At 42.0% G+C, this 14628-nt stretch overlaps 1 protein-coding gene across 2 annotated transcripts in view; it reads right to left on the bottom strand.

Moving 5' to 3' along the window:
- The window catches only part of MCC (MCC regulator of WNT signaling pathway), a 464176-nt gene that overhangs the window by 273830 nt on the left and 175718 nt on the right, over positions 1-14628 (bottom strand). The window lies entirely within an intron of this gene.

The raw sequence follows: 14628 nt of genomic DNA, 5'->3' as shown, positions 1-14628 counted from the left end.
CCGCAAAAAGAAACAAACAAAAATCATCCCTCTGTGTGTGGCAGGGTGGGAGGAAAGAGCTAGAATTTTTCCCTCCATAAAGGTTAAAGTCCCACTGAACTTGAGATGCACTGAAAAATATTCTGATCCTTTAACAGTAGGTCTGCAGGATTGCTTTAAAAGCCTCATCAGTCACTTTCTACACAATGGGAACAAAATGTCTCCATCCCCAGTGACAGACCTTGGCACTTCCTGAAGCCTTCTATGAAAAAGCCATTAATTTCCAAGGCTGCTTTTTTTTTTTTAATGAAGTAGGATATTTGTTTTGCTCTTTAAGAAGAAGGAAAAAGCTTGACCGTTTGCAGAGATCTTCTTACTCGTATGCCTTCCTGCTGAGTTCATTCATTGCCTGATGAAGGCTCTACTGGGATGAGGAAGAGTTAGCAGCTTTTTTGGAGCACCAGTCCCAAGTTCTGGGGCACTGCCAGACTAGAGCACATTAGGAGAAGCTCTTCAGCATGCGGAGCGTTTGGGAAGCCACATTATTTTACTTATTGAATTCATTAAAAACTGTTGAGAACTGTGTGCTTGAAGATGGGAGATGGTGGTGAAAGAATATAAAAATATAAAGAAGACTGAAACATCAACCCTGCCCATAAGGTGTTTATAGTCTCATATAAACAGAAATGACTATTCGAAATATAAATGGATACTTGCCATAAAAGCAGAACAAATTAAGACCTACAGCAGTTCAGAGGTGGGAAATAGGATTTTGGCCGGGTTGGGTAGGAGGAGAAGACTGTGAAGGACTCTTAGAAGAGGCAGCATGAGTTGATATTTGAAGAATGGCTGAGCCTAGCAGAGATGGGGAGTGAGGAGAAGGTATCCCATGATGTGGGCCCACGGTGAGAGAAAGTGTGGGTGGAGACTGGAATGTGCAAAGCACGTGTGGGGAATGGGAGATATTCCATTCTGGTAATGGAACCTGGATTAGATAAGTGAGTTGAAGCCAGATCATGGACAGTTTCGAGTGCCAGGCTAAAGAAATGGGCCTTCCGATTGGCAATGGAAAAAAAAAAAAAGCCTCTAAAGGTTTTCAAGCAAAGAAATAATAGGATCAGAGCTGTGCTTTCTTAGACATTCCAGTGGATTTGTATCACATTCATGAGTAACTAACATGAAGTCAAGTAGACTAGTGTTGAGTGTGATTCTGGTGTTTAAAGAAACATAGTTTTCATACTAGATGGCCCTTAAAAACCAAGCAGATGACTTCATCTGGTGTTCAACCAAAAGAAAAGTGATCTGTTCCAAGAATGGAGGAAAAATGGGCAGCACTGAACTTATTAAGAAGGAATATGTCTGCAGATTCTACTTTATGGACAGTATAAGGCATTTTCAAGAGCAGTATTGATTATATGAGATTTTCTTAAACAATGACATTCATACTTAGTCCCCACATAAGCTGGAACTCCACTACAATCTGGCATCTAAATGTGGTAAAGTGGAAGTAGGAAATGGACATGCCAATTGGACCATCCCCACAATCCAACAAGAGGCTAAAAAGGCCTGAATTGAGTTGGGACAATGGAAAAGAACCAGAGGTTCGTTTAAGATATAAGAGGTTCTAATAGAAAGATAGTAAACAGAAACTGTAGTGGAAAGAGGAGAGCTTAAAAATGACTTGTAAAAAAAAAAAAAAAATGACTTGTAGATCTAGAACTTGACTGACTGGGGTTTTCAACAATGTTCTCAATAAAAATACATATTCCAGAGAAGAAATAGGTTAAGGAGGAAACTACATTTGGGATACCATATGTTTGAAGTGACATCTTTGTAAGTTTGAGGTGGCATATTCAAGTGGAAATGTTTAGAAGGAAGCTTGAAATGGAGCTATAGAGGTAAGTCAAGGTTGTGATGGAGATGGAAGTTTGGGGTAACTCCTATTAGAATTATAAATAAAACCATGGAAACAGGTAAGGTTGCCAAAGAAGATAGGACAGAGAAAAGAGAAGTGCTCTGAGGACATTATCTTAAGGAACATCTTTTTCATGGAGGGAAAAGAATAAAAGAAGAAATGGTAGGGGGGATTCCCTGGTGGTGCAGTGGTTGAGAATCTGCCTGCTAATGCAGGGGACACGGGTTCGAGCCCTGGTCTGGGAGGATCCCACATGCCGCGGAGCAACTAGGCCCGTGAGCCACAACTACTGAGCCTGCGCGTCTGGAGCCTGTGCTCCGCAACAAGAGAGGCCGCGACAGTGAGAGGCCCACGCACTGCTATGAAGAGTGGCCCCCGCTTGCCACAACTAGAGAAAGCCCTCGCACAGAAACGAAGACCAACACAGCAAAAATAAATTAATTAATTAATAAACTCCCACCCCCAACATCTTCAAAAAAAAAAAAAAAGAAATGGTAGGAAAGGCCAGTTAAAGAAACAGGAAGGTAACCAGGGGGACTCTGAGTCTGGGAGCCTAAGGGAAATGTCAAGACAGAAGGGAAAGCATCGATATTACATGCTATAGAGGGGGGAGAAGCCTGAAGACTGATAAAAGAGCACCTCTAAGACATTAATGTCCTTCAAAGATAAATCTCTACACAAGGAATGAAGAGGAACTAGGAGTAGTAACCATGTACTACTCTTTCCATAAATTTGATGGTGACTGCAAATTGAGAGATGGGAGAGTTTCTTCAGGTAGGTAAGCAATGTTGAGTAGAGGGTAGAATGACAATATTTGTAGTCTGGGGCTAAAGGAAAACCTGAGGATACAGAGGAAAGGAAGATGGAGCAAAGTTCTTGAAAAAGGAGGGAAGGAAAGGGCCAAGGACAAAAATAATGAGCTTAGCTTTGGAGTAGGCTTGGAGAGGAGGAGAATTCAGATGCTCCTTCCAAGGAGGCCAGGAATAGTTGGGAGAGCTGGAGCATTTATAGACTAGTAAAGAGAAGACTTCAGAGATACACGGTAACTAACAGCATTTGTTTGAAGAGCCATCCAACTTCCTCTGTGTGATTGTGGAGGGGTAATGAAGACTAATGAGAACTTAGCATCAAATTTTAACTTAATAACAGGAAGACCACAGAACTGTCAGTGCAAGGAGAACAGAGTAGTTGTAATCCCCTCCCCTGAAATTGTTCAAGCAGAGGATCAAGGCTGGCGGGACACACTGAAAGCCAGTGGTATAGAGAGTAGAGCTTCATGCAATCAGGGAGAGTCCAAATCAGTTTTCTTCCAATCTAAGATTCCACGAAACGAAGATTTTTTTTTTTTGCATAGTTTAAATGTTTTGTGGTTTTTTTCCACCTCTTAGTTAGTTAGGAATCAGGCTGGGAATATCTACTATCAAGAAAGCTAAGATATTGTGGTAGACAAGAATGAAACTGGGTCAATGTCCTAAGTACGTTAGGAATGCAAGGAGCCCCGCAGCATGTTGTGTCAGCACACCAAAGGAGAATGAAAACCCACGTGCATTTCCAATATAATGAGAAAGAGGTCGCAAGATTAGTGCTCACTGTAGTTTACCAAGTATATAACTGCATGCCTGCAAATCCTTTCATACTGTGGCTGCCTCAGCATGACCCCTCTAGAAGAGCTTCTCCAAGTTCTGCTTCAGCAGAGTGCAAGCCCCTCTCCACAGAGGTGTGGACAGGAAGTGGCAGGGGAATTTATCAAGATGTGGGAGCAGGTCGGGTGAAGGAGGAACACCTGTCTTCCAATTGGGCAATGACCTGGGTTCCCCTTATTTCTGGCCTTGTCTTCCCAAGAGGCTAATCTCTTCGCATCTGGTTTCTGGGAGAAGAAGAGGAGGCAGCGGTAGTTCCAGGAGCATTTCTGGGGAAGCAGAAGTTGCAGTTTGCATGAGTGGATGGGTCTGTGCACCGATCACATGCTGTAGCGCACTGGCATTGCCTTTCTGCTGTCAGGGGCAGGCTGGCCCCTCTATGTATGGCTGCTGACCTCAGTGAATTTCTACACAGTAGGGATTCTACTCCAGGTCTTCTCTGTACCCTACATTGGTAATGAACATCAGATTCACTGAAGCAATCTTGGGTAAAAGTCTTGAACCTCCGGCATTAAGGAAATTGAACTTTGGGGCTGGCTGACCTAAGCCCTCGTCTCCACCCCTAGGGGGTCCAAGCCAGCCTTGCCCATCGCCATGAGTCCACTGTGCTGAGTCACACTGTCCTCCTCCAGCCCACACAAGGAAACAAACTCCAAAATTGCCCCCTTCCCCCTTGACTCTCTTAAGCTAAACCCAACTTAGATACCTCAGATTTTAGGAAGAAAGCAGCCTGGTTAAGCTACTTCACACGAAGGTGAAAAATACTCATAATCTTCTCAACCAAGTCCAAAGTATTCGCATTGTAAAGGAGGATGCTTTGAAATAGTGTGAAATTGGTGAGATTTCCTGAAGGAGAAAGTGACTTTTCAGAGGAAAGGGGGATTTCAGAACCCTGTGGAGATGCAGGAAGTCCCAATCCTCTGAGTCCCTGACAGTTATAAAAGTCAGGGAGCCCTCAAAGTATACATTCAAAAGAATTTCCTGCCCTAAATCTATAAGCCCACCCCCGTAAGTCCAGAAATGCTCTCCGTAACCCAACTCCTGTGGCCGTCTGTTCAGGCACCAAGCCAGGTGCGGAAAGCCAGGACTGAGTCCCTGGCTGTGAGCCACCAGCCAGCCTCAGTGGCCTACCCTATCAGACATCATTTGCTCCAGGTGCCACAACATAAAGCATTCAGGAAGCACTGCACTAGACGAGCTTGGCCTTGGTCTCTGTGTCCTCAGAGAACAATGTTAAAAACAATCATCTAGCCCGTCCCTGTGTTCCACTTATATCAGTGAGGATGTGCAGCAAGTTTGTGGTGTTGATTCAAAACAGAAAAGCACCCACTGTGTGCCAGACATTGTGCTGTGCCTTGGGATTCAGTGGTGTATGGGACAGGAAAAATCCTTGCTCTTACAATGCTAGCATTCTCGGTGGAAAATGATTAATAAACAAATAAAGAAGATAGCTATAGTTTGTGATGGATGCTATAAAGGAATTAAACAGGAGCTACAATGAGGGAGAGCAGGCCCCTTAAATGAAGCAGTCAGAGAAGGCCTTGATGAGATGACATTTCAGCATGAAGGTCAAGAAGGAGCCCACTAGGCAGAAAGTGGGGGAAGATGGCCAGGCAGAAGGATGAGCAAGTGCAAAAAGCCTGGGGCAGAAAAGGGCTTGACCCTTTCCCATAAACTTCAAGTTTTTAATTTAATTTATATTTCAACAAAAAAGTAGACACTATGATGGAACATGACGAAAAAATGATGGAGGAGCTCATGCAGTGTGTGTGTTGGCCATAGATTTCATTCTGTGTGCATAAAGATGCCACAGGAAGACTTTAAGCAGGGCAGAGATGTGATCCAATTTATGTTTTTAAAAAGTAAAATCTAGGGACTTTCCTGGTGGTCCAGTGATTAAGACTTCACCTTTCAGTACAGGGGGCGTGGGTTCCATCCCCGGTTGGGGAGTTAAGATCCCACACGCATCGTGGCCAAAAAATCAAAACAGGGCTTCCCTGGTGGCACAGTGGTTGAGGTCCGCCTGCCGATGCAGGGGACGCGGGTTCATGCCCCGGTCCGGGAGGATCCCACGTGCCACGGAGCAGCTGGGCCTGTGAGCCATGGCCGCTGGGTCTGCGCATCCGGAGCCGGTGCTCCGCGGCGGGAGAGGCCACAGCGGTGAGAGGCCCGCGTACCTCAAAAAAAAAAAAAAAAAACATATCCAACAGCAGCAATATTGTAACAAATTCAATAGAAGACTTTAAAAATGGTCCACGTCAAAAAACAAATCTTTAAAAAAAAAGGTAAATCTATTCCTATACAAACTTTACCACTAGGTAACCTAAAAAAGTAGACAAAAGAAAGTTCCTCATTTACATGAGTATTCCTGCAAATAAACGAAGAATTGATAAAATTAGAATATCCCTATTTTGCAACCTCTAATGAATTAATAGATCTAGGCATAAAGCACAATGGCTACTAACATCACAAAAAGACATGCAATTAAACACATGACTTCTGATGGAAGAATACAATACCACCTATGAAGCCATCTTAGCAGTTTTTGACATTAAGGAACATGTTACGTTAGCCACAGAGATGCAATCAGCAAAATCTAGACTATAACTCTACAGGGCAAACAATCTGGTTTTGTAAACATGTAAATTGAAAGGGGGAGAAAAAAAAGCACGTGAAGGAGTGAGATATCAATGGAAGGAGAACCCCAGAGACATATCAACCAGTTGCAGTATGTGCTCCTTATTGGGATCTTGATTCAAATAACCTGACTGTAAAAAATTATACTTTATGAGACATTCAGAAATATATTTTTTGAATATTTGATGCTATTTTAAATTATTAATGTTTAAGGATATGTTAATGGCCTTGTGCTTATTTATAGATCTATATTGAAATATTTAGGGGTGAAACGATATGATGTCTGGGATTTGTGTCAAAATCCTAGAGGAGTCAAGGAAATCAATGGGGTTTTCAATGAAACAGACTGCCATGAATTGATAACCGCTAAAGCTGGGTGACAGGTGTAGCTCGTGCTACTCTCTGTCCACTTGTGTATGTTTGAGAATCTTCATAATAAAAAGCCAAAAAAGGACAATTTTACCTTTATGTAAAGAATGGGTTGTAGCATCATAAATGTAGTAGAGCAAGGAAACTTGTTAAAAGCTATTATAGTTGTAAGAAGATGCCTGTGGCTTGAAACTCGGTAAAATCAATAAAGACGGTAAGAAATGGATGAACTTGAGATATATAATTTAGGTAAAACTGACACCAACTTGGTGAATAATTGGATGTAGGTAATGAGACAGAGAGAGGAATCAGGATGACCATCAATTTGGGGGTTAAACAATCGGGTGTGGGGAAGGACTGGGTTTGGGGGGATCAATGCTTCCACTTTAGACACATTAAGTTGGAGATTCCTATTTGACATTTAAGAGGATGCCAACAGCAGTTGGATAAATGAGTTTGGGGTTCAGGGGAGAGTCAGGCTAGACAAATGGATTTGGAAGTCATCAGCATATAGACTATAGTGGATGTTGAAAGCCACAAGAACACATAAGGTCACCTAGGGAGAGAGTGAGTAAAAAGATGCAGTCCCAGGACTTATCATTGAGATGCTCCAATATTTCCTGAGGATAGAGGAAGAGAATCCAGCAAGGAAGATCAAGAAAAAGTAACCAGTGACAAAGAGCAAAACTGAAGATATGACATCATAGATACCAAGAGACCAGTGTGTCAAGGAGAGTTGCAACCTACGTGGAATGCTGCTGAGAGTTCAAGAAAGTGACAATAAAGAAGTGTCCTTTGGCAATGGAGATTACTGGGGACCTTGAGAGGAGCAATTTCATTAAGTGGTGGCGATGGATAGAAGCTAGATTAGTGTGGATTGAATAGTGACTAGGGAGTGAAAAAGTTGAAAGAGTACATGGAGGTAACTTTTGAGAAGCATGTTGCCCAAAGCCTTACTACTACTGAACAATCTGATGAGACCTTGAACCAGTCCTAACTTCCACTTCTGAACTTTTCTCCCTTTACTATGCCCCTTCAGTCAAGTTATCTTGGAATCCCTTGGCTGGGATTAGAGACTCTGAGTTGTTAGCATAGTGGACCCCTCCCTAGAGTGATAACTGTTCCATCATGCTGGGTCTTCACCTTACTGTTTATGAAATCAGTTATATCACTTTTAGACCCAATGACTTACTGCTGTGAAATAGATGGACTGCGGTAGATAATCTGTGTTTGAAATTTGCTAAGAAAAACCCACACACTTATGGTCAATTAATCTTCGACAAAGTAGCCAAGAATATACAATGGGAAAAAGACAGTCTCTTCAGCAAGTGGTGTTGGGAAAGTCGGAGAGCCGCATGTAAATCAATGAAGTTAGAACACACCCTCACACCATACACAAAAATAAACTCAAAATGGCTTAAACATAAGACATGACACCATAAAAATCCTAGAAGAGATCATAGGCAAAACATTTTCTGACATAAATCGTACCAAAGTTTAGGTTAGTCTCCCCAGGCAATAGAAATAAAAACAAAAATAAACAAATGGGACCTAATCAAACTTATAAGCTTTTGTACAGCAAAGGAAACCATAAACAAAATGAAAAGATAACCTACAGTCTGGGAGAAAATATTTGCAAACAATACAACTGACAAGGGCTTAATTTCCCAAATATACAAACAGCTTTTCAACTCAATAAAACAAACAACCCAATCAAAAATTGGGCAGAAAACTTAAATAGATATTTCTCCACAGAAGACATACAGATGGCCAATGGGCACATGAAAAGATGCTCAACATTGCTAATTATTAGAGAAATGCAAATCAAAACTACAGTGGGTATCACCTCACACCAGTCAGAATGGCCATCATTAAAAAGTCTACAAATAACAAATGCTGAAGAGGGTGTAGAGAAAAGGGAACCCTCTTGCACTGTTGGTGGGAATGTAAATTGATACAGCCACTATGGAGAACAGTATGGAGGTTCCTCAAAAAACTAAAAATAGAATTACCATATGATCCAGCAATCCCACTTCTGGGCATATATCTAGACAAAACTATAATTCAAAAAGATACATCCACCCCTATGTTCATAGCAGCACTATTCACAATAGCCAAAACATGGAAACAACCTAAATGTCCATTGACAGGTGAATGGATAAAGAAGATATGGTACATACATACAAAGGAATACTACTCAGCCATAAGAAAGAATGAAATAATGCCATTAGCAGCAACATGGATAGAACTAGAGATTATCATACTAAATGAAGTAAGTCAGAAAGACGAAGACAAGTACCATATGATATCACTTACATGTGGAATCTAAAATATGACACAAATGAACATATGTGAAAAACAGAAACAGATTCACAGACATAGAGAACAGACTTGTAGTTGCCAAAGGGGAGGGGAGGTGGGGGATGGATGGAGTGGGAGTTTGGGATTAGCAGATGCAAACTATTATATATAGAACAGATAAACAACAAGGTCCTACTGTATAGCACAGGGAAGTATATTCAATATCATCCTGTGATAAACCGTCACGGAAAAGAACATAAAAAGGAATGTATATATATATATATATATATATATATATATAACTGAGTCACTTTGCTGTACAGCAGAAATTAACACAACATTGTAAATCAACTATACTTCAATTAAAAACAACAAAAAAATTTGCTAAGGAAGGAAATACTTGAAAACTATTTCCAGATTAAACCTCACACACAGAACAAACAAAGATCCAGCCTTCTCAACTGCAAATATAACTCAAGCACAGAAAGCACCCCTGTGGTGTGTGTCGTCTCATTAATTACATTTACGGACTGTCTCACACCCGCCTAGGCATTCTACTAACCTAGAATCATTTGGCATCAAGATCCCTGACGTCATCAGTGGGGAATTCCTAGTTGAGATTCACAACCACATGCACGCATCATGTGATGCTTCAGAAACTTCTTCGCCATCTGATAAGATGTTTTGGAGTCCAAAACTTAGTATCTGTGTCATCTTGCCTTAAATATTCAGAATATTAAAAAAAAATCTTCACTTCTTTGTTAAGTTTCTTTAAACTATATCAAATTCTCTATGGAAAGGAAAAATAATCAGGGGAGATTAGGGATTTGGAAATCCAAGGAAGTAAATAAAAAGCCTTAAATCCTCCCAGGAGTACTTGCATATGGCCAGTCAGTCTCCTGGAGAGGAAAAAGAAAAAGAGATGCATGAAAATAGATGTAGTAAAATTTGGAGAAGTTGCTTAAATTAAATGAATTCCAAATGCCTGCCACTGTTATTTCTGGAGCTCTTTGGGAGGCTAAAACAACATCATTCCATCTCTCTTTTAGCTAGAATATGTTGCAGCAGCTGCCCAGAAGGGGCAAAGAGAGAATTAATATAATATAATGTCTCACAGACCTAATGACAAAGGAGGCAGTTCGCCTGGCATCATACCAAGCTGACAGATGAAGACGGAAGATCTGGGAGACAGGCTGGGGAAAGCCATCATCCTGGACTTGGAGTCCACTAAGTGCCACTGGCTGGACGCTCTGGTAGAGATTTCCTATAGGGACACTCTGAGCCATGAGGAACAGGCTCTGCCTGTCTTGATAAGTCACCTTCCCTCTCCCAGCCATCCTCAGTTGTTCTGCACAAGTGCCATGTGAGCTCAAACTTTCCCTTCAGAGCAAATGCTCTTTAATTGGCACGTCCAGCCACGATCCTTACTTGTGCTCCAGTTCATGTTTTTTCATGTGACTACCAGACACTTTTAAGTCTTGTCATCACTGTAAAGGATGTCTAAAACTAAACTTGTCATGTTCCACCAAAACCCAGGTTAAATTTCAGCTTGCACATTTCTGTAAATAGAATCACAGTTTCCAGTCAAATAAGTCTGGAGTCCTTTTCAATTCCCTTCTCCTTCATCTCCTCTTCCAGGCATTTAGCCCTTTCTCCACTTGCTCTCCACTTTTCCTGATAGCAGCATCTTCCAGGCCTTATATATATATATATTTTTTGGCCACGCCGTGCAACTTGCAGGATCTTAATTCCCCAACCAGGGATTGAACCCAGGCCCAGGCAGTGAAAGCACCGAGTCCTTACCACCAGAGAATTCCCGGGCCTTGTCTTTTTATACATTGCTAACTGCACTTAATGATATGACTCAACTCCAAGTCATTCTGCATACTCTAGCCCAGCTATTTTTCTCCAAAATACAGCTTTCTTTCATGTCATTGTACAAGTAAATCTTTTAAAAGATATTTTATAAGCTTTATTGAAACACAATTCATATACCATAAAATTCACCTTTTAACATGTACAGTTCTGTGGTTTTTAGTAATATTCACAGAGTTGTGCAACCATCACCACTATCTACTTTAGAACATTTTCATCACCCCTCCCCCAAAGAAATCTATAGTCTTTAGTCATCATTCTCCATTTATCCCAACCACTGATTTACTTTGTGTCTGTATGGATTTGCCCATTCTGGACAATTCATACAAATAAAATAAGACAATATGTCGCACCTTATATCTGTCTTCTTTCACTTAGCATAATAATTTTCAAGGTTCAACCATACTGTAGTGTGTATCAGTATTTCATTCCTTTTTATTGCCAAATAATATTCCATTGTATGGTTATAACACATTTTGTTTATCCATTCATCAGTGGATGGATATTTGTTTCCATTTTTTTGGCTATTATGAATAACGTAGCCCTGAACACCTGTGAGCAGGTCTTTATATACATATGTTGTCAGTTCTCTTGGGTATATGCCTAGGGATGGAACTGCTTGGTAATTTGGTAACTCTCTGTTTAACATTTTGAGGAACTACCAAATTGTTTCCTGAATGGCTGCACCATTTCACATTCCCACCAACAATACATGTAGGTTTCAATTTCTCTACAATCCTTGCCTACACTTATTGTCTGTGCTTTGATCTTTCTCTTCTCCAAAATCCTTCAGCATTTCTGGCCTTGATGGCTCCATTAAAGGCTAAGCTGTATGATGGTGAACTCAATTAAGTAAAGGGAAAACCAGGACTCATATGGTTGTGTCAGTATTAGAAAATGGAAACAATTCTGTTCCAGTTGGTAGATAACCACTGCCCCAAAACCAGAGAATGCCCACTCTCTGACCACTTGCTGCCCAGGGGGCCCCATTCCTACCTCTAAAAACCCTCAGACCTTTCCACAGTTTAGCAGCCATAGGACTAACACTTGGCACAATCAAGGGCTCTAGAACCTTTCTGCATTGCTATGGCTGGTCCCCGTTGTCAGGTATTTTGAATATCACCCCCGGAGAAAAGAGGTCATATTTCTTAAATAAAGACAGAATCAAAGAATAAAGTTATTATAGATACCCAATTACATGGTTCCATTAAACAATTATCATACTCTTAAAGGATTTCCTAACAGCATTTGAATCAGTATTCCCCAACCCCTTTACCACTCTCTGAATATGAAACCCACTAAATGTTCCACAGTCTTGACAATGCCAATCTCCCTTTCCAACACAAGTCCCTTCCTGCTTGTGTTTCATTCCTGATCTTTTTAAGATTTCATGTTCCAGAGCTAACCAAAATATCTGACTTATTTTCCCAGTTATTAGGAACACACCTCTTTGAATCATCATCAGACTCCTCTTGGCCCTTCAGAGCCTGTTCTGTGGAATTCTATGATGTGAGAAGGTGTGCAAAGACCACTGTCCACACTAATGAAAACTACCCTTATTTTTCCCTCACAGCCAAAATATTAAGATTTTTACCCCTTTCTTCACACAGCTGATGTTTAACTCGTTTCATTTCAAATTATTTTTCACACACCATTATCTGGCACCAATGATAGAGAGGGAAATGAATCTCACGGGACATGAAAGCTAACCCTAAGATGCAAACACTTGTTATTTGGAGGAATTTGGAAATCTGAAGAGCAAGAAATGGATAACAATTTTAAACTAATTTCTTTTACTTTTCTTAAGGCAGGAATCTACTTCAAAGGTGAACATTCCTCTAGAGTCTTGAGACAGTGGCATCAAATTAATGCCTTTTCATATTCAAGAAATATTTAGTTATCAACTACAACATTCACGCATCTTGCTAGGTACTAGCAAGATAAGGGTGAAGAAAAACAGATGCCATCAGTGCCCTCAGTTGATCCTAGAGTCACGTTGTGGTAGAACACAAAGATGGCCCCATCTTCACAACTCCTTGGAAACATGTCTTTGCCTGCAACTTTGCAGTGCCCTCCCACTCTGATTCTGGATTTGTCCATGTGACTCAACTTGGGCCACTAGAATAGGCCAGAAGTAATGGTGTGCCTGTGCCACCTCAAGAGGTCATTTGTGTCTCCTCTTGAGCATCTGCCACTAACAGGTGATCCCTGAGGCAGCCTTCTGGAGGATGACAGACATGTGAGCTGTTGTCCCAGTCACCCAAACTGAGACTTAGATCAGCAGTCAGCCAGCTGATCCCCAGATATTTGAGCTAGCCCGGCCTCTACAGCCAAGAGCAACAGTTGCCCTGCCAACCTGCAGCTGACCCCAGATACACGAGCAATAAACACTTACTGTCGAGTGCCAATGAGATTTTGTGGTATTTCATTACACAGCATTATGTGGCAACAGATAACTGATATATCACTTAATCATAAAAATGAACATAAGGGACTTCCCTGGTGGTCCAGTGGTAAAGAATCCACCTTTCAATGCAGGGGACGAGGGTTCAATCCCTGGTCGGGGAACTAAGATCCCACATGCTGTGGGGGCAACTAAGCCCGCGTGCCACAACTACTGAGCCCGCGCACCTCAACTAGAGAGCCTGCGTGCCGCAAACTACAGAGCCCATGCGCTCTGGAGCCCACGCGCCATAACTAGAGAGAGAAAACCTGCGGGCCGCAACTAGATAGAAGCCTGTGTGCCACAACGAAGAGCCGGCATGCTGCAACTAAGAGCCAGCACAGCCTAAATAAATAAATAAATAATTTAAAAATGAACATAAACTCACAAGCTGCAGTATGTGCTCTTGAGGCAGGAGATAGATGGGCCCCAGGCTGAGCAGCTGGAGTTTGTCCCCTGTGGACAGATACTCCAAGAAGAGGAGGAGGAGCTGAGCCCTGCCCAGATAAGAGACCACATGTTTCTCATTCTCAAGGTCAAAGAGACCTTCCCAACTACACATGTGCAGAAAGCCTCCTTGGGGGTCAAAAAGGGAATGATGTCAACCTACCCATAGGCCTCTTCACCAGAATCCATCTCGGCTAAGAGATGTGTGCACACACATGGGAGGACTCTGAGATGAACCAAATATGGACTCAGAACCAGGCAAAGCAAGATGACTGGCCAGAGGAAACCCGGAAGAAATGTCCCATATAAGTGATTCAAACTACCATGAGGGCGCGACTCTCTCTCTGAGCCCGCCTGTGTGTCTATCCACCTGTACTCTTTCTCCTCCTATAAACACTTTACTTGTTTCACTACTTGCCATCATTGTGGGAATTCATTTCTACAAAGCCGAAGGGCCAGGGCTTTGTCACTGGTCACGGGTCTAGTGGCTAGGATTCGGTGCTCTCACTGCGGCAGCCTGACATCAATCTCTGGCCAGGAACTGAAATCCTGCTTCAAGCCTCTGCAGGCCAAGGCCACCCGAGATCACTCTGAAGAACATGAATACAGAAACAGGAGAGCACATGAGAGCTAGATCTAGTCTAGACTGGGTGGGGAAGGGAGGTCAAAGAACACTTCTTTAAGGAAGACATGGGTGAGCTAAGATCTAAAGGATGCACAGAAGTTAAGTAGGTGAAGAGTGGGGGGAAGAGTTGTTTAGGTCACTGGAGTGGCATGTGCAAAGGCCTTGCAGGGAAGGAGTACAGAATTTAAGTCACTAAGAAGACCAGTGTGACTGGAACATGGCGATAAAGGGGAGAGTGCAAAGCAATGAGGCCAGAATGATAGGCAGTGACTGGAGCAAGCAGACAGCCTTATAGAACACATGAAGGGTTTGAGACTTGATCCAAACAACAGTGAGAGCTACTGAGTGGTTATAAGATGGCAGTAACAGTGGTTCTTCTCATGTGCTTACCTAGCTG

Source organism: Pseudorca crassidens, chromosome 3, assembly GCF_039906515.1.
Source record: "Pseudorca crassidens isolate mPseCra1 chromosome 3, mPseCra1.hap1, whole genome shotgun sequence".
In the NCBI taxonomy this organism is placed as follows: domain Eukaryota; kingdom Metazoa; phylum Chordata; class Mammalia; order Artiodactyla; family Delphinidae; genus Pseudorca; species Pseudorca crassidens.
Note: the sequence above shows the minus strand (reverse complement) of the source record. Positions and strands in the feature narration are given on the sequence as shown.